The following is a 20262-nucleotide window of genomic DNA, read 5'->3' as shown; positions in this document are numbered from 1 at the left end:
TAGACTTACACAAAGTGAGATCTAGTGATTCAGCCATAATTTGACAAATATTTATTGACTCACTGCCGTATACCCCATGCCTTAGAGGCTGGCACACTGAGATACACAAATAATGATTCTCTCTGGTCCATTTTCTGAGTTATCCATTTCTGAGTTTCAAGTTAAAAGATGCCAGAGGTCTGGGACATTATTCCTGTCCCAATTGTCAGGAAAACTCCTACACCAGGAAAGGCGTGATTGTCAATACTCACTCTTTGTAAACAGAGAAAAACTACCAGCAATATTTGAGAAAGAAGCATCTTGACACTGAAACTTTTACTGCTGACGAGTTATTAACATGCAACACGATGTGTTCCTAACAATAGGGGCTACTTGTTTTTATTTATTTGTACTCATATTCTCTGCCATTAAAATTTAGACAATGTTTGAGCAATGTTTTCGCTGCTGACTGCCAACCACATCCATGGCAATGCTACAAATCTCAAAAAGATTCATTTGGCTTTCTCCTTTGTGATCTCCAATTACCACATTCCCTTTTATACTTTCCTTTTCTTTATGTCCATATCCACCTATTTAATCTTAATCCAGGATATTTGGAGCAAAAATTCCAATAAGTGGCATTTCCAAGGCTTCTGCTTAATAGATCAAGACCTGAGGCTTGGGTGTGTAGTTAAAAAGTATTGGGTTGGCCAAAAAGCTCGTTCAGGTTTTTCCGTACGATCTTATGGAATATTTTACCAGTAATATAGACCACTCTGGGAATCAGTCCTTCCTGCTCAGGGGGAAATTGCCTCTGCTTATCAATTTCCCTGTAAAAATTAATCAACACACACAGTTTTAAGCAAATTCCCTGCCAACTTGTTGGACACTTGCAAGACAGCATCTTTGGTTAGACACCCGGATAAATGACTGGTGGACACTTATGAACCAGAAAGACAAAGAACAATAGGGCCGTTGGAAAATTTCAGCCAGGTACAGCTCTCTGGGTCGGAGTCAGTGTAGCGGAGTTCTGTGGATCCACCACTTGAGTGAGGGAGAAGAGGGACAACCTCATCAGCAGGAAAGAAGTAGATGCAGGAGTGTGGGTAGCAGCGCCGTAGCGGCGTGATTCCTCAACGTAACGCAGATTCCTCCTGTTCTTTTGCACATAGTTTACAGATAAAAGGAAGAAAGCATACATCTAGATTGCTTTTGTTGCTGTTCTGGTTTTGTTTTGCTTCTCTTTATACAACAAAAAATTTTAGATGCTTGATGATATGCTTCAAGGCTTGTATAAAAAATATATGGGAGGGCTTCCCTGGTGGCGCAGTGGTTGAGCGTCCGCCTGCCGATGCAGGGGACACGGGTTCGTGCCCTGGTCCGGGAAGATCCCACATGCCGCGGGGCGGCTGAGCCCGTCAGCCATGGCCGCTGAGCCTGCGCGTCCGGAGCCTGTACTCCGCAACGGGAGAGGCCACAACAGTGAGAGGCCTGCGTACCGAGAAAAAAAAAAAATATATATATATATATATATAGGAAAATAACATTTCATTCTGTCATTTATATTTAGAAATGCATCCAGTTTGTTTGGAGATAGGCAGAGTACTCCAATAAATTAAAATTTCACTTTTTTACTAGTTTTATTTATTTTTTTGATGTTGTGTGTCTAGAATTACAGTGTCTCTTTCCCCCCAAAAATCATATTTTTTTTTTGAAGAAAAGAAAAGGAAAAAGGTGGAAATGGAATTGCTTTATTTTTTAAGGAGCATTTCTTGATTGCTCTCTTTTCAGTTCTGTATATATGCTATTAAAAAAAAAAACTAAACTAAAGCTAATGGATTTCTGGAATAACAACAATCCCCCCCAAATTAATGATTTTCTGAAAAACTAACAGAGCTCATGATTTCAACTATTAACTACCCCATCATTATAATGCATGTTTGTCCCATCCTCATATATTGATTTTTAAGTGCAACTCATTGTGCTGAATCATCATCTAAGATTCTTTGAGAGTCTGCTTTTCAACTTTTTTCTCCTAGAGAGAAGATAATTTTTTAGATGAGAAACCATCTGAACTGTCACAGAGCGCAACAAAATCTGTGCCAAGTAAATTGTTATTGGAGGTATCTCACCCAGAAGTTTCTGTTCTGTACGGGTATGTGCTCGGAGGCCTCGCTACGGAGCACAGACCTTTCTTTGCCGGGACATAGTTTATAGCTGATGGAGAAGGAGTAAGCAAAGGAGAAAGGATGATGAATGTGTGCTTGTTGCCACAGAAACCTCTTTCCAAAGGGCCGACACTAACAGAAACAAAGGCCAGTTGAGAAGGCAGTGGACCTCACCCTGGACCAGGTGAGCTTGCAGAATCCCCACCTCCCCTGGCCGTGCATACAGAAGGCTGGGCCATCCCTGAATTCACAGCCAGGGTGGTCGTCTGTGTGCAGAACTGAAAGCAAACAAGGGCAAGCTGTAGCCAGATGTGAGGGCTTTCAGGTTCACTGACGATTCCTGGGGTCCTTGGAGTCAAAGCAGCTCACGCACGTTCCTGTTTTTCACCAGGAAACACGGAGACTGGAGACCGAAGGAATCTGATCAGCCCCCCGTCCCCAAGACGGTCTTTTTAAGTCGCAAAAGATACCAGGCTCGCTCTTCTCCAAGACTCCTAAGAAAATGCAAATGCCTTCCATACATCAGCATCTGTTGCTGGATCTCAGATTACTGTAGTGAAGCTGATAAATCAATGACTCCACCTTATGGCCTAAGATCCAGTAATACATTTCCCATGAGATTATTTCTAGGCCTTTATCCGGACATGAATTTCTGGAGATGTGGCATTAACCCTTTCTACTCAGTAGAGAGAAGTTTTCTTATTACATCTTTAGAAAAATGGAAAGAAAATTCTTCTTTTCCGAAGCATCTAATTTGATCTCCTCCTCTTCTCCACATATCCACCTCCAAAATCAATACTTTTATTCGTTCTACAAATTTCTGACCTGTTCTTTTGTTTTGACTTTCTTTCTCGCTACCCTCAAATCTCACCTGATAAGCAAAACCCAGGTATTTTAGAAAGCACATTCATGAACGTGTTTGGTTTTGTCATGTTAAATCAACCTTGTATGTGGATTGAGGCAGAAAGATGTCATGTCTTTTCTTGCATATGAATTTAAGGAAGACGTGCAATTCAGTTCTCTTAGTTTCAGAGACTTCAGCCTAACACTGGTTCAGGGGTCAAGAGTCACTTGCCTCTTCTGCCTTCCTTTGCTTTTTTGTTTGTTTGGTTTTAAATTTGCCTGAATAACTCCATCTCTATGTCCTCGTTTCTAAAATTACATCCCAGGTTGGGTGAAATTAAAAAGTGTAATGTAACAGCGAATTGATTTTTACAAGTGGTTCACTTTCCAAGTGGGCATGGATCTTACCTTTGAGCCTTGAAAACTTTATTGATGTTCTCTATGTCCTGGTCAAAATGAAACCAAATTTCATTTTACCTCTTTGAGAGTCTGTTTACTAAAGTCACTAAATCACCGTGTTTCTGACCTCAGCTTGAAGTTCAAACCCTTTTTCACAGCCATTAACTTTTTCCGCATCCCACCAAGCAGATGTGCTCTCTGTGGCTTAATCTCTTCCATACTGGATTGTCGAGCAGGCTTCCATCTGATGGCGGCTTTGCTGCAGTATGAAGACCTCATCCATTAAATCCAGTTTGCTCTTCCCCCACAGGAAAGTCTTAAGTTTGCTCAGTAATTAAAATAAGAGATACCAGGACTGGAATGGTGAATCAACAGGAGTATCCTTCTGAGTAAGTCTCATGCATACCCCTCCATCCCATATTTCTTCATACACTTGTTAAATTCACATGGAGGTCAAATTCACATATTAGAGTCACAAACGGTCAATGGTATCAAATGTTTTTTAAGTAGCACAAATCTTCACCGTTCTGAATCATTGCACTGTGTCAACGGCTATGCTTTGCAAATATAAAATGGAAGGAGCAAAGTAAAGCAATAAACTAAGAAATTGGAGGCATAAGCTAACTGCTTTTTGCCTTACAGAGGCAAGTGGCCTTTTGTTGTTCTGACTGGCAATCGTGATTCAAATCTTTTTAAAAGTAATATTAAAGGCTAACATGTATATTGCTTATTGCCCAGACCCCAAGTGCTAAGATATTCATCGACCTTGCCTGAATTGCTTCTCACAAACATTATGAGAGGCAAGAATTATTATCCCATTCACCATATGAGCAAATGGAAGGACAGATGTCTTAGGAAAATAAATTAGCCTCCTCTTCTATGCTGTTGGATCCCTATATTATATTTCTTAGTCTTTGTGCTGATATGGAGGTATAGAATATCTATTTTGTATATTTTTTGGGAAAATAAAACCTTACTTTAACCTTGATTCTTTTAGGTCAAAAATGCTTTCTTTCAGACTCTTAATGGTTTCGTTATCCCCATACAAAGGGTTGCTACATTTGTCCTTAGAGTCTAAAAACGGACTGCTTATAACTTCTCTGACTCCTTCCCTCAACACTGTAATATGTAAAGAAATATATGAAAAATGTGTGAATATGCAGATGACTTTTGGAACTGCCTTGGCTCTGTTGTTCCTTAGAAAAAAAACCATAATTGTTATTGATTCTCAGCTGATCATTCAGAAATTAAATTCCTCCAAATTAATTCTCTTTCTTATTGGAGGTTCCAGCTGCCATCCGATTGAATTTTCCTGTTGTTTACTTGTCCCAAAGTCTCTGTAAAAGATTTTATTTCTCTAGGCAACCAGCTGGTTTTTCACATAGATAAGGTCAATTAATTTGACCTTTGTTTCAATATGAAATGCATAATAAAAGCTGGTGCCCCATAGACCGGATGTGGCCTTTCAAAAAAGCTACTTGCCAGGACAGGGAACAATAATTTATGACCTCATAAACCCCAGTTGCAGTGCTCGTTGCTGAGCATGGCAATGACAAGGGGCCTGTGTGTCTTTATTTATTTATTTTTATTCTACGCGACAGAGAGATGGGGAAACGAACCAAGCACCTGCAGTCTTGAAGGAGGGGAAATAGCAGAGGCCCAAAATAGGACTGTTTGTTTCGTTAAGGATCCAAGGACACTATCTGAATTTGCATTTTTCTGCAGCTTGTTTTCTCCCGACAAAAATTCCTGAAGATAGGCTCAGAGAGTTTACTGTTGACTTTTTCTTTTTTTTAACATCTTTATTACTATTAACTTCTGACTGTAATATCTCATTATCAAAACATAGTTCATAACTCAGGATTTGAGAGCTGTGTAAACTCATTATGAAGCAAAGTCTAAGACAGAACATTTAAGTTGATATTTACAATTGATAACAAAGTGATCAGTGCTTGCAGCTTGAGGGATGGATCTATCTAAGAATCCAATTTCAACAAGCTTAGGAGGATGTGAGCGTTCCCATTTTAGTCTTTCTGTAACTGTGTCAGCCGCTATTCTGTATGCATTAGCATCCTTCCTATGGGATATGTCGAGAGCGTTTGTTACTTCACGGGAGTCTGTTATAACTGGCATCTATGTCTATTTTTATTCTATGTTTTAAACAACCCTGGTTGCACCCCTTTTACCTAAATATGTGATCACATCTCTGATTAAGTCCTAGAAATAGGCTAAGTCAAGGCATAAGTCATTTTAAATCTATCAATTAACGATTTTCGCATTGTGATTCATTACCTGCAGCCACCAAATATTTAGAGATCCATTATTATTATTACTTTTAATTTTAATTTATTTTTATTTTTTGGCCACATGGGGTCTTCCTTGTGGCGCACGGGTTTCTCTCTAGTTGTGGCATGCGGGTTTTTCTCTCTCTACTTGTGGTCTGTGGACTCTGTAGTTGCGGCCGCATGAGCTCAGTAGTTGTGGTGCACAGGCTCAGTAGTTGTGGCTCGCGGGCTCTAGAGCGCAGGCTCAGTAGTTGTGGTGCGTGGGCTTAGTTGCTCCGCAGCACGTGGGATCTTAGTTCCCCCACCAGGGCTCGAACCCGTGTCCCCTGTATTGGAAGGAGGATTCTTTACCACTGGACCACCGGGGCAAGTCCCGGGATCCATACTTTTAACTGTTCTTTTGAAATAAGTCCTTTTGTGTACCTCGAATTTTGGGTAAAGGATACTGTAACAAAACATTCTCTCCTCAAGATGTGTACTTATTCCTAAAAACAAAAAAAATCTTTTCTCGGCTCTGGGGGTGCACTTCTTGGAAACAGTTTTACAGATGTGGAGATGCAATTTTTGGGAACCCAGTGGTCATTTTGGATGAAGAGCACTTTCTAAGTAACAATGCAATAGGATGAGTGATCGGGTGTAGTGGAGGCGTTTACAATCTACAAGGCACCAGGGCCTTTTGGGTGGCAGAAAAGAAATACAGCCATTGGGGGAAGGGTAGCTTTAGAAAGAGCGTGGAAAGGAAAATGAAGTGGTGCTGAAAACAAACAAACCTATTTCAAAATGTTTGCACAGTGATTCTCATGGACTTCTGGGGAGAACATAAATTAGGACCACCTTTGCTCAAGAGCCATTGGCCATACCCATCAGAAGGCTTAAATAGCAGATATGCTGTCCCAGCAAGTATGATTTGAAGCATTTATCCTAAGAAAAGCATCATAGATATCCCAAACAACTATTTTAGCGGAAAATAACTTATACACATAAAAATGTATTTATATTTTCCAGAGTTTTTCATATACAGATAGACAAATAATTGGTACCATGCATTTTGTTTGCAACCAGCTTTTAAATTTTTTCACCCACATACTAATAAATGGTGATCCCTGGTCTATGATTTTATGTGATGCTAAATTTTCTTCTTTTTCAAAATTTCAAACACAAAAACTTGTTCTGTTTCTAAAAGTCATCAACAAACGCTATTTTGCAGTATCTAGAATGGTTCAGTATTTCATCATTAAAGAGGAAGAAATCACTTTTTCCATATTTCTTCATACAGGGTTCCCCATGGCCCCTTGCCACCAAGACCTGGATCTAGGGTTAATGTCGTTAGTACTATAGTTTGAATACATCACTAGTTAAATAGACTTGTTGACTGTCTTAAGAACCTAACTGCAATTTATATCATTGTTTCCGTGGGGAAAACCATGTTCCAAGATTCAAACAGCTGACATAAAAACAAATCCAAAACAGCTTGTTTGTACCTTGAAGATTGTCTATATTTTTTTGTTTTAAGTTTTACTACTGAAAACTAGCTGTTACCCTGAAGTGAGAATACAATATACCCGCAGCCAGAAATTGTGGTCTCGACTGTTTTTGACCTCTAGTTAAGAAAGGCTTTTTCTGGATCTTTGTCCTTTATACAGCATTTTTTCTATGGGGATTTCTTTATTAATTTACTTTTAAGGTTGTCAATCACAACCACAAATTTACTGATGTAGGTTTGAACTATGCCCGATGGAAATCAGGGAAATCGTATTTAAGACTACTAAATTATCTTTCTCATGACTTTCTTTGTTGGATTTCAGGAAAACCTCAGAATAGCTGTCTCTCTCCAAAACTCCTATTATATTGATCTCCAGAGATCTAGCTAGCTCAAAATAAAAGACTGCTTGAATAGATCCTATTGCAGTAAAAACCCACCAAAATATTGTCAAATGTGTTCCAGCCATAAAACTCAGGTAATAAGCTGAGTTTCTAGCTGTCTGTGTCCAGACTTCCCTCTCTGATTCTCAACAATAGTTGGGGCAGGTCGAGAAGAAGAGGTTAAGATACATGGCGCTGAAGAGAGAGAATGAAGCTCATAAAAGCTTTGTGAGTTTCAGGAACATAAGACTGTCGGTTGTATGCAGCAAAATTCTCACGACCCCAAAGCTGAACTTTGTAAATAGGCTTGGCATCAAACTCTTGCCTGGAGAAAATAAAGAGGAAAAGAAAGGGGGGGAAAAAAAGAAAAAGACCCTTGCCCTGCTCTGATACACACACAAATGCACACACATATGACGTGCATGCACTGCTTCACTTGATAAGGACGTGTGTAACTGGCCTTTTGCACGATGAATTACAGAACCTCATGCTACTGACCACAGGATGAAAGCAGTGTTCTTTCCTTTGAATTGTGCTTCTCAACAGGGCTTTTAATATCCTGACTAGACTGTATTAGGTTGAATGATGGAATTTTTTGTGTTGGTGAACCATCTCCAGTTCTGTTTCTTGGAGAGGCTATTTCTAATGTCAGCGCTAGAAACTCCCTAATGTACGAGGAAGAAATCAAATGTATGATGAAAATCATGGGCTTATGTATTGGTTGATTGGAGCCTCAGTTCAACTAACTTACTCCTTTGAAATCTAATTTATTCTGTTTGTTTTGTTTTGGGTTTCTTTCCCTTAAAACTGTCAAAATAGTAGTATGTGCCTCTTTCAATTATTGTGAGCATTGAAAGACGTGCGCGCCAAGTGACCACACACATTTGGAAAGCTTAGCTCAATACCCGACTCCCAGTAAGTATACAAGCTCCATCATGTATAGATCTAATAATTATCGTTGTTGTTATTATTATTATTAAGAGGGTATTGCTAATTGAAGTCATAGATCCGGTAAGGATGAATCCCTAGGTATATAAATCTAAAGCTGAGCTATTTCTATTTTTGTAAAATAGAAATATTTTAAAGGGGGCTCTTTTTTTAACTTTTATTGTATTTTTAAATTTATTATTTTATTTTTAAATTTATTTTTAAATTTTTAAAATTTTTATTGGAGTCTAGTTGATTTACAATGTCGTGTTAGTTTCTGCTGTACGGCAAAGTGAATCAGTTATACATATACATATATCCACTCTTTTTTTAGCGTCTTTCCCCATATTTTTAAGGCACACCTGCCCTCATATATTCCGTAGTTAGAGATTTTGACCTATGACTTTGTTTATTACAAGAATGTAAGTTTTCATGAAATGGTTTGGGACTCATTTTCAAATATGATTGTTATAACATCTTCCATAGTTTTTATCATACTGCACTTAAACGCATTTTACTGCTGGTCAGTAAATTGCATGGTACAATGCAATGGTAGTGGCAGCCAATGCAGGTGAGTAGCTGAGAAATTCAACATAGGAATATGAGTCAGTATCTCTCTGACATTTTATGTGAAGGGTCTTATGTACTTTAAATATTAATTGAAATATTTCTGTTTCATGATGAATGTGTCTTTCTGTTTTTCATAAGTGAAGTGGTTAAATCCCACCGGTAAACAGCTTGGAAATATCCATTTAATACAATTAATATGCCATAGCCAGTAACACAGTTGTTAATAATACAGTCTCTTCGGTTAATATTCTATAGTCCCTTGACATTTGTTGACATCAATAATTTCAAGGTAATAGATTCAAACCTCAATCAGCCTCTTACTTTCTCAGATAAGTCAATAAACGTCTTAGCCTACCATTTTCTTGTATTTTCTTTACTACAAAATGGCTCTCTTCTTGTCTTCATCTTTTTCAATACTGATTTATAGTACATGTTGCTTAATGCTTTCTCTCCTCTCTTGGGACTTACTTCTAGTCTTTGCTTTTCTTGACTTGATTTTGTTTCAACCATCTAAATGCCTCTTAAAATGTTCTGTGAAGTAGACTCATTTCATGTTAGATTTTCAAAATTAGGCCACAAGATTCATGTGCCCATTTTTTCCCATGGACTGTCATTTGACCATCAGAAAACTGTCCCTTACACCCCAGCCCAACTTTGACCTTGTGACAAAATATTGTTCTGTCTTTCTGTCCACATGGCTCTGCTAATTCCTTATCAAGTTTCTGTATGGTAGACTTCTGCGTTGCTGGTTTCCAGAATCATGCCTGATAAAAGTATGCAAATATGCATATTTACCTCCCCTGTTTTTTCTCATCACGTGTATTTGCAGTTCAGTAGGTAACAATATTTCCACTTCTCTGGTGTAAAGCCATTGTCTCCTCTGTTTCATTTCATCCCAAATTCTCAAGGACATTTATTCACTTCAGGTTTGTAAGAATTTTCTACTAGAATTTATTGCTCTTTTTATTTTCATATTATTGTATTTTTATCTACTGGTTTCTCGTTTCTCTTTAAATACAAACAAACAAGCATAATAGGTGGTTATTGAATAAATGAATAAGCATTGGTGGCTTCCACCAGTCACCTTGTTACAGAAATCAATTAAAGAGTGTGACATGATTAAGAAATTTTAAGAGGAATTCTTTTGTTTTAAATTTTATTGAAGTAGAGTTGATTTACACTGTTGTGTTAATTTGTGCTGTATAGCAGCACAGTGACTCAGTTATACATACATATATCCTTTTTCTTATTCTTTTCCATATGATTTATCACAGGATATTGACTATAGTTCCCTGTACTACACAGTAGGACCTTGTTGTTTATCCATCCTGTATATAATAGTTTGCATCTGCTAATCCCAAACTCCCAATCCTCCTCTCCCCCACCCCCCTCCTTCTTGGCAACCACAAGTCTGTTCTATGTCTGTGAGTCTGTTTCTGTCTCATAGATAAGTTCATTTGTGTCTTATTTTAGATTCCACATATAAGTGATATCACACGGTATTTGTCTTTCCATGTTTGACTTACTTCACTTAGTGTGATAATCTCTAGTTACATCCATGTTGCTGCACATGGCGTTATTTCATTCTTTTTTATGGCTGAGTAATATTCCACTGTGTATATTTCATTATACTACCTCTTCTTTATCCATTCATCTGTCAATGGACATTTAGGTTGTTTCCATGTCTTGGCTATTGTAAATAGTGCTGCTATGAATATAGGGGTGCATGGATCTTTTCGAATTATAGTTTTGTCTGGATATATGCCCAGGAGTGGGATTGCTGGATCACGTGGCAACTCTATTTTTAACTTTTCGAGGAACCTCCGTACTGTTCTCCATAGTGGCTGCACCAATTTACATTCCCACCAACAGTGCAAGAGGGTTCCCTTTTCTCCACACCATCTCCAGCATTTATTATTGTATGAGCATCCTTTTGCAGACACAAATACAAAGAGTTTACTCATAAGTTTTCAATACTAAACCTGCTCATAAACACTCAGCAAACTCTTTGTAAAGATTGGAAGTTTTGATTATTTGTTTTTTGTTTCTTTTACTACTGGTAAGCTCTTTCATTTCACCACAATTACTTTTTAATTTATATTTGTTCATTTAAATATCTGACCACTTATTAGGCATAGAAGCAACTGTCCTTGGATGAACATTAATTTAAAGTTTGATGCTAAATTTCCATCCATTTTTGTTCATGAATTGTCCACCCACAGTAAACAAGTATAAAAAGAGATAAAATATATGAGCCAACTCTTTCCAAGCATTGGACAACAGGTAGTTCAGGGCTATGATCCTTAAGGGAAGGTAAACACATTCCCTGGTTTTCTTCTTGGGGACTGTTTAGACTTATGGCAGAGCAAGTTGGAGCCCAAGTAAAGAATAAATATCTCTGAGCTGATGAGGTAGGAATAAAAATTCCATGCTGCTGAAGCAACGGGAATTTGCAGAACAGAATCCAGAAAACAGGAAGTTGCATAGAGAGGAGGACTCAGAAGTTTGCAGGAGAATTTGCCATGAGTTCTTGGCTGAGAGAAATTGTGTACGCACAGGGTGAGCAAATATGAGGTACAGCAGAAATTGTTTCCTACAGAGATTAAAGAGAAACGGTGATACCAAAGGCCTTTCAATGATGGAAAGCAGCATTCTGGTCTAGCATAAGTGGAGAAACCTCTATTAGAAACTCATGCTTTCAGGTGAGACCCCAGAAAAGCCACAGTTTAATAATAAAGGCTACATTCTAGATAGAACAAAGACCACACCCCAGGTCTCACTTCAAAACTGAGATTATTATGTCCTGAGAAATAATAAAACTAAGCCTCACAAGAACGATAGTATCTGCCAGTAATTTAAATGTCTGTCAGGAAAACAAAAATTAACACCATTTTAAGAAAGATGGCATAATCCAGACCCCTTATAACACATCACCATGATGTGCAGATTATAATAAAAATTGCTAGATGTGGTAATTCACTGATGGAATTTTTCAAGCTCAATGACTTAAAGGAAAAGCAATAATAACGAATGCACAGATGAAAAAAATCTCAAGGCAAATTAAAAGAAGAAAATGGGGAATTTGGAACCAAAAAATCCAACACCTAAAATGAAAAAAAAATCACGGAGCTGCTTAAGGGTATTTGGGAGACTGACTACAAGTGGGTTAGTAAACCTAACTATAGATCAATAGAAAATGTCTATTTTAAAAATCAGAGAAAAAATTGAAAGAAAATTAACAGAGCCTCAGTGACCTGTGCAAAATTATGAAGTGGTTTCGCACACAGGTTATTGGAGTCCAATACAGGAAGGAAAGATAAAAGGGGGCAGAAAATGTGTTTAAAGAAATTTCCCACCCTTTGGGGTTAAAAACAAAGTTGTATATCCAAGGAGTTCAATGTACAGTGTACACTGAGTAGGATAACTACAAAAAGAACTATGTCTAGGTGTATCAAAATCCTAGTCCTGAAAAGTTAAGACAAAGAGAAAGTTTAGAATCTTCCAAAGCAAAACAGAGATTTCATTTGGGGATTTGGTATTAGTATGTAGAAGCAACTGATTTCTCATCAGCGTGCTAGAAAACAATCAAACCACATCTTTAAAGTGATGGGAAAAAAAGTTGACCTAGAATTCTATATTCATTGAAAGTACCCTTCAAAACTGACGGAGAAATAAAGACAATTCCATTCAAACAAAGGCAGAGAGAATTAATTGTCATCAACATTTTAAAACTGTTGAAAGGATTTCTTCAGGCTGAAGGAAAATATCACTGGATCGAAACAATGACCTGGGAAATACACTGTCCTCAGAAACTCACAATCTGGTACAGCAAGGATCATCAAACGATGTCCTGGGAGCCAAATCCAGCCCGCTGACTATTTGTGTAGTTTTGTTGGAACAGCGCCACGCCTACTCATTTGCATACTGTCTATGGCTGCTTTTGTGCTAGAATTGCAGAGTTGAGTTGTGACAGAGATCGTATCTGGCACTCTTCAGAAAAAAAAAAAAAAAAGGCAAGTCTTATCATAGAGAATGAAAAGCAGAGACTATGAGAAAACATAGCGTGGGCAAAGTACAATATAATATAGCACACACTTCTACAATGAGGAAACCCAGGGTTTAAAAAAAAAAAAAAAGAGCTACTTGGGGATTTTCAGTGGTAAAGTGAGAGATTGAATAAGTATGAATGTTAAGGAAAAGGCCACTGCCCAGCGTCTACACATCCACCAGGACAGAAAAATTGCAAATGGTTCTTTGATGCCATCCAGGGTTAGACTCGAGAGATGGTATAAAAAGTAAGATTCTATTGATTTTATTGGTTTTTCGAATTTACTTCAAGGCAAATTGAATTTTGAATTTATGTTTCCCCTGTCCACACAAACTAAGTAAAGAAATGAAGCATTTGTGGGTGGTTTATCTCGCATTCAGCTTTCATAACGCTTATTTCCATAAGGCATTAATTCCTAAAATTTCTTTCACACAGTGGAGATTTGTAGCCAAATTTGTCTGGCTATTAGACTTATAATGGCACAGGTGGGAATTTAGGGAAATAAACAGTCCCCATAAGGACCTGTTGATAAATTTGAGCTCCGACTTCTCCATCCTATAAAATCTTTTTCCTTTCTGTCTCTTTGCACATCTGTGACACTGGAGTTTGGCCCAGAGGAAGAACACACAGTTGAGATAAAGAGTTGTGTGCCAAGGATGCTGAATATTCGGATCAGATGGGATGCAGATGAACATCTGTGCTGAGAAAAGAAAGCCAAGGACGATATTCTTCAACATTGAAATAACTATACAGAATCCTACCCCTATAAAAGCCCCCTCTTTTTTGCCCTGAGTTCTTCACTTAAAGAAAGAGTGTTTCTTTCTGTCCTTCATTTCAGAGTTATGGGTCCACTCCTCCCCGCAGGTGTGTGTTTGTTTCAGCTTACCAATTCGAAGGCACAAGCACACCTCCTAGGATTTGTAGCCATATTTAAAGTGGGCTTGACGGTCCGATTTTTTGCACTGACAGGCACACAATAAAAATCATGTACTGTTACTAGTTTTCTAGGCAGAATCATTTCATCACAATTATCTTCAAATCTCCAATGTTCTGTGTGCTCAAAACCAATTGTCTTTCTTTTCATAATTAAGTTGAAGTGACAGTGGATGACAGCTGCAATTGGCTTCATTTGTGAGGCAAGCGCCCCTTTCACTGTCACCATGGAATCATGCTGGCTGTGTGTCAGAATATTTAAGCCATTGAATGTAACCAAATTTGTAGTCAGACAAGGTGCACATTTATAGGCAAACACACATTTTGTGTGTGAGTGTGTGTGTCTGTAACATTATACACTTTTTCACCAAATTCCAATAGCTTTAGCAAGATTTGTAAAGTACACATCTCCAAAATATTTGATAGATGCAAAGGGTGTTTCCTATGAAACAGCTTTGTTCCCACGTTGGCCACAATTTTCTGTAAAAGGCTAGATAATATGTATTTTTGGCTTTGCGAGCCATATGGTCTCTGTTGCAGCTATTCAACCCTGCCCTTACAGTGTGAAAGCAGAGACAATACAGAAATGAATAGGCGTAGATCTGGTCCAATGAAACTGTATTGATAAAAACAGGCAGCGGGGAAAATCTGGTCCATGGGATGCTCTAAACATCATTCAACATTATTTTATTTACAGTAGAGTACACACCATTTTAATATAAGTTCTTATTCCCCTTTTGACTATTACAATTACAAAATATTACTAGAAATAGAGAATGAATGTGGTTTAAAAATAAAAGTTTGGGGGCTTCCCTGGTGGTGCAGTGGTTGAGAGTCCGCCTGCCGATGCAGGGGACACGGGTTCGTGCCCAGGTCCGGGAAGATCCCACATGCCGCGGAGCGGCTGGGCCCGTGAGCCATGGCCGCTGAGCCTGCGCGTCTGGAGCCTGTGCTCCGCAACGGGAGAGGCCACAACAGTGAGAGGCCCGCGTACCACAAAAAAATAAATAAATTAATTAAAACATTAAAAATAAAAGTTTGGGGGTTATTTATGATACCGATATTTACATGGAATGTAACAAATGACCTCCTTGTAATTTATCTCAATTGATACCTGTAACAACCTCATGAGTTAGAAAGGACAGGTCTCCACTGAAGGCCCAGAAACCGTGAAAAGTTTAAGTGGCTCACCCAATGTCAGAAATGCGAAGTGTAGAATCAGGATTTGAAACTTTCTGTTTGGGTAGCAAAGCTTTTCTTTTGGGCAGCAGGCCATTTGGGGAGCTGATTTTTGGTGATAATTTTGATTGCATAGAAGTGGTCCTAATTCAGCTCTTGATATGCGATTACTGTTGGAAGTGAAAAAGAAAGTAAATATTTTCTATATTATCAAAATGATGGAGACAGCAAGAATGAATAATTTAAGAAAAAAAATAGAAACAAGCCTCAAATACTCATGTTTTCCTTAATAACAGTATTTCTTTGCCTGAATTGTAGCGGTAATTGCCTCAGTGATCCACTTGGCTTCTTCTTGGAGACAACAACTTAATAGTCTTTTATGCAGGACTCTGAAACTTCAAAAAGAGTCTAAAATGATTCACTCCTAGCCAACTGACACTAGAGCAATCTGTTATGTATGCTTTTGGCTTCTGTACAATTTAACTGTTATAACTTTTATTACATAAAAAGCTGAAAGAAGAGATAAACTACTGCATTAGGATTTTTTGATACAGACATTGAGCCATCGACACAGGAAACCGTGTTTGTGGATTATGTCCATAGCTCTCCTGTCTGCCTAAGACCTAATCACCTTATAATATTACCATCTAACTTTCATTTATATTGATGGTTTTTCTCCAACAAGAGCAAAATGTTTTGGAGAAACTGTCTGAATATCTTTACCACGTTGGTCTAAGATCACAGGGTTTACAATTTCCATTCTTTAATTTTTTTTTCCTAAATGGCTCTTTTAGAGAACACTAAGTTAAACTATTTCACAGTTGTATGTGTATATAAAATCTGAGAATCTTGGCCATTTAGAAAGGCTTTGGTGATACTAAAACTACTTAAATAGTAAGATTAAAGCTCTTCGTTAATATAAAGTTAGGTGAAAATGACCTGTATGGGAAATTGTAGGCAGCTGGGGGCACAATTCTTCACACTGCAGAGATGGCATCGCTGAAGTGTAAAATGGAAAAGCAGCCTGATAGATAAAGTCATCTGTTTTCCTCTGCAAACCAGTGTCCAGGGTGAGAAGTGGAGCTGAGGGAAGGGTAGGATCTGAGAGTGACCATCTTTCCTCAAATATCCAGTTTGAGGCAAAATCGCTATCTTCTCAGATATAAAGAAAGTAATATTATTCAAGGAAGCAATCTTCATTTCTTAACCTATTTAAGAATAGATGATAGTTCCTTAATATGAATCACTGGCATTCCTATCTATTGGGATTTATAAAAGTGGCTATGATGAAATGGTTTCCTTATCTTAAAAGGGTGTGTATTATGTTTTGCACCATTTTATTTCTATCAAAAGTTAATGGAAATAGTGCCTGGAAAGCAGTGCCATTCAAATTTTATCTGCCTTCATTTATCTCTAATCAGCAAGATACCAAAAATAATTACACAGTATCGTCACTTCAGAGCCCGTTTTTTTAAAAAGGACCTCTGAGCCTCTCTAAATTATTTTTAAAAAGTGCAGTCTCTAGCTAGGCTAGTCAGTATTAGATTAAGTCAGTGCTGGCAAGCACCATAAAATCATCACGTGTAAAAATCAACACAGGTTCCAACAGTGATGGGTATGGCGTGGGGCGTTATATACTAGGGCCAATACAGGGGGACACAGTATGAGTTGAGAAAGTCCTTTAACAAAGGGCTGTCAGATATGATTTACTGAGCTGGCCTCTATTGGGCAAGCCTCACTGAGCACTCTGAATTCAAGCTTTCTACACTGGCAGACTTTTCCATAACCCTACAAAGATGTAGAATTATAGGCAGTTCATAAAAGTGATGCCTTTTGTTAAATCCTAACAGGGTCTCTCAAGAGGGGGGACAAAACCAATGAAGTGCAGAATATAATATGAAATCAATGTCCCTTCTCACACAGTCCTGAGAATAAGAAAGGATTCTTGTTTCCCTGGGACTGCTAAAAATCCGAATGTCTTCTGGGTGGTTGGAGGAGAAGATCAAGAGAATGTAAGAATATTTTTAGCTTAATTATTTTAGGCATTTCATTTTGAAGCAGATTTAGTGTGTGTTTCATCTGTTTAAAGGATCACAGAAGTCTGAGTAAGATCATTTTTCCAGATACAGGGGGAAGTAGTTTGAGAGAGGGGTTATGCTTAATGAGATTCACTTTCAAAAAAAAATTATATTAGTGGCTGAAGAAAAGGACCAACTCTAACCACTTAGAGTAATTTCGGAACACAATGATGTAAGGACTGTGTTGGGTGAATCTGTTTCACAGCAGAGATGGGTGGTGAACACTTTTAACTGAACTTAATTGTTTATAAACCATGGTACGTCTGACTATGTGGCTTTATTTCACATACAGCTGTAACTCTGGTGATGTTAGAAAACATACATAACATTAAAAATCTGATTATTCTCATCAAGAGAATATATTACACAGACAAGGAAGAATTACTTGTTCAGAGACTGCTATATCTTATTTTGCTATATGATAGGGAACATTTTACTTTAACTGTATACTCTAGATCTCTCTATAACGTTATGTCCAGCCCTGCAACTCCAAATAGATATTCCTCTATGTTTCTTCTAGAAATTTTCTTTACAAGTTGCAAATTAGCTTGCACCAGCCCCTTTGAGCTTATTTGTGACATTAGATTTTTTTTTTCAGTTTTTTTAATATGATAGTTTATTCAACAGTATAGGTAATATCTATTTTTACCTATGCTGCAGACGGATAATTCTTAAAATTATGAAACAGAGTACCTGAGCATCAGAGTATCGATTTGAGCCCTCCAAGAAACAGACATCAAGATGGAATTAGATAAGAAAAAAAATTATTGGAGAAATACCTTTGAAGGATAAAATGGAGAGAGGCTAGGAGTAAGCAGATACAGGTCTGACACCTATGAAAGGAGAGAGGGGAGGGGGAAGTTAGGGTAAGAAGAGCCTCAGACCACAGTGCAACTTAGGGACAGTGTCAGCCACGCTGATGGGGGCTTCAGAAGGCAGATCACCTGTAAGAAGAGTCCTGCGTTCAACAGGAATGGCTGAGCTCTGATCCCTGGGCTGTGCTGAGCCATTGTCCGTGATAAGCCCCGAAAGAGTGTGGCCCGTATCCCCACGGTGTGGCAGCAAGGCTACCAGCCACCTATATGCCTCTGAATAGGCTCTCTCGAAGGACAATCTGAGCCTTATACTCTTATGGTTGCCACAACCTAGAAATCTCCTTTGTGGAATATTGTGGCATATTGATATGGTCAACCTGAGGAAGAATTACACATGTAATCATACTGCAAGTGTGATTCCAACACATTTGATTCTCACAGAGATAAGATAGGTGTATATGATGCAAGACATATTCATAAAAAAATCTAAAATTGAAATAATTTCATCCATCGATTGTTTTTCTTAACACGGGGAAAGAATGTTAAATTCAGCTTAAGCAGCAAGAATCCTTGCTGATCTCCAAGCAGGTCAGAGTTCAGCGGGGTCATACTTTCGTAAATACTTAGTATAGGTTACAAGTGTCATTTTTCTTAAAAGTGTCATTGAAAAAAATTACATTCATGATTTTTAAAAAATGGTATGTATTATGTGCCAATGGTGCCCTGCTGATGTGCTCTTCAGGGGGAGTAACCCAGAACAAAAGTACAAAGAAATGTGTCTTCACCATCTCTTTATTCCTCTTCGACATGCTAATATTCTTTTAGTCGTCCCAGTTTCCCAGAGTTGCTTTTCATTTTGTGCTGCTTCCAATTGCTAAGTGTTCACTAGAGCAACAAGTATCAATAAGACTTTCTCCAAATGTTTCCCCCTCTTCCAGATTCTACAATCCCATCTTACGTTTCATTTATTAAGAGCCTCTTTTTCTTCTAAGAACCAGATGAACGTGTTGAAAACATAAGGTGCAGTAGGTAGACCCAAAAGCAAAGAGCTCTCCAGCTTACCTCCAAGATTAGGACTTTATGACATGGGTGCGTGAAAAGACAGGAGGGTATCATGTACTCTGGGTGCCAGCACTTCCAAGCCCAGGATGTATCTGGTGCTTCATGGAGAACCAGACCCAGAGCTCAGATTTTATGTAGAGTATTATCTGAGGCCAGGGAGGTTCCCCTCCTGGGTATACCTCTCAGCCTCACTTCTCAGAGGAGAGACTTTGTTCAGGTCAGTTTGTCCAATGCCAGGCAGAGTTTTGGACTGAGTCACTGCAGGGGTGGTTGTCCACACACCCCACATCTCCATCGTGAGCGTGATTTGTGCATCATCCCCTGGACCCGTCAGTGGCAGCTGTGTCAGCAGGGTTATTTGCTCATTGCACTCATGGCATGAGTCAGAGCTGCTTTGTACATAAAGAACCTCTTGGGGCTGCTTTCCTCAGAAGAGGGCAATTCGAATTTTATGAACTCTCCAGTACAAGTGCTAATGTTGATAAAACCTAACTCTGTCACTCCTTGTGCTTAACTGCATTTAACCATTGTTTCAATGCCTGTAACTCAAAGAGCTAGGCTTGCATTCCCGCCACGGAGCTCTCCTTTGCCTCCAACCATGCTGCTGCGTGTTCCTCTTCTGCAAAGGTCCAGACTCGCTCATCAACCACTGGCTACGTGCCCTGGACTAATCATTGCCCTTTTTTGGTAAGCTAAATGAACTTCATCATCTCATCTTGTCATGGATTTTAACTTCTGTTTCTAATGCATGATCATGATTTTTTAAATGACAACTTGGCTCTCAATTCAGGTTACTGTGTGATTACTGAGGATACCACATTCTTTGCAGCTCCTATGTGGCTCAGAACCGCGAACCAGTGAGGGTGTAAGGCTGTGTCTGCCAATAACAGGAGCCCAATAAAGTTAATTGTTTCTCCGTTAGGCACTTTGCTAGTGCCCTGAACACATGGAACCGATTATCTGGCACTGCAATGTTGTTAAATAAAATGTGCAAAAAAGAAAATACAATTATTACTAAAGTAAAAACATACCACCAGGGGTTATTAAAAAAAAGCAAGATGTTTTACATTTTGAGGATGTTTCGCTGCTACATGCGTGTGTTTGGTGAAAAAC

The 20262-nt window shown here is 38.5% G+C and overlaps 1 protein-coding gene across 1 annotated transcript in view; it reads left to right on the top strand.

Moving 5' to 3' along the window:
- Nucleotides 1-20262, top strand: part of KCNJ2 (potassium inwardly rectifying channel subfamily J member 2) — a 404418-nt gene that overhangs the window by 361578 nt on the left and 22578 nt on the right. The window contains exon 3 of the transcript XR_016389076.1: nucleotides 1-20262. This exon is cut by the window's left edge and continues 53612 nt beyond it; it is cut by the window's right edge and continues 22578 nt beyond it. The gene's annotated coding sequence lies outside the window, so the exon portion shown is untranslated.

The sequence above is a fragment of the Delphinapterus leucas genome, chromosome 19, assembly GCF_059928025.1.
Source record: "Delphinapterus leucas isolate spDelLeu-1000000601 "Yukka" chromosome 19, BTC_Dleu_Yukka2, whole genome shotgun sequence".
Lineage (NCBI taxonomy): Eukaryota > Metazoa > Chordata > Mammalia > Artiodactyla > Monodontidae > Delphinapterus > Delphinapterus leucas.
This window is presented reverse-complemented; position numbering and strand designations above follow the sequence as displayed.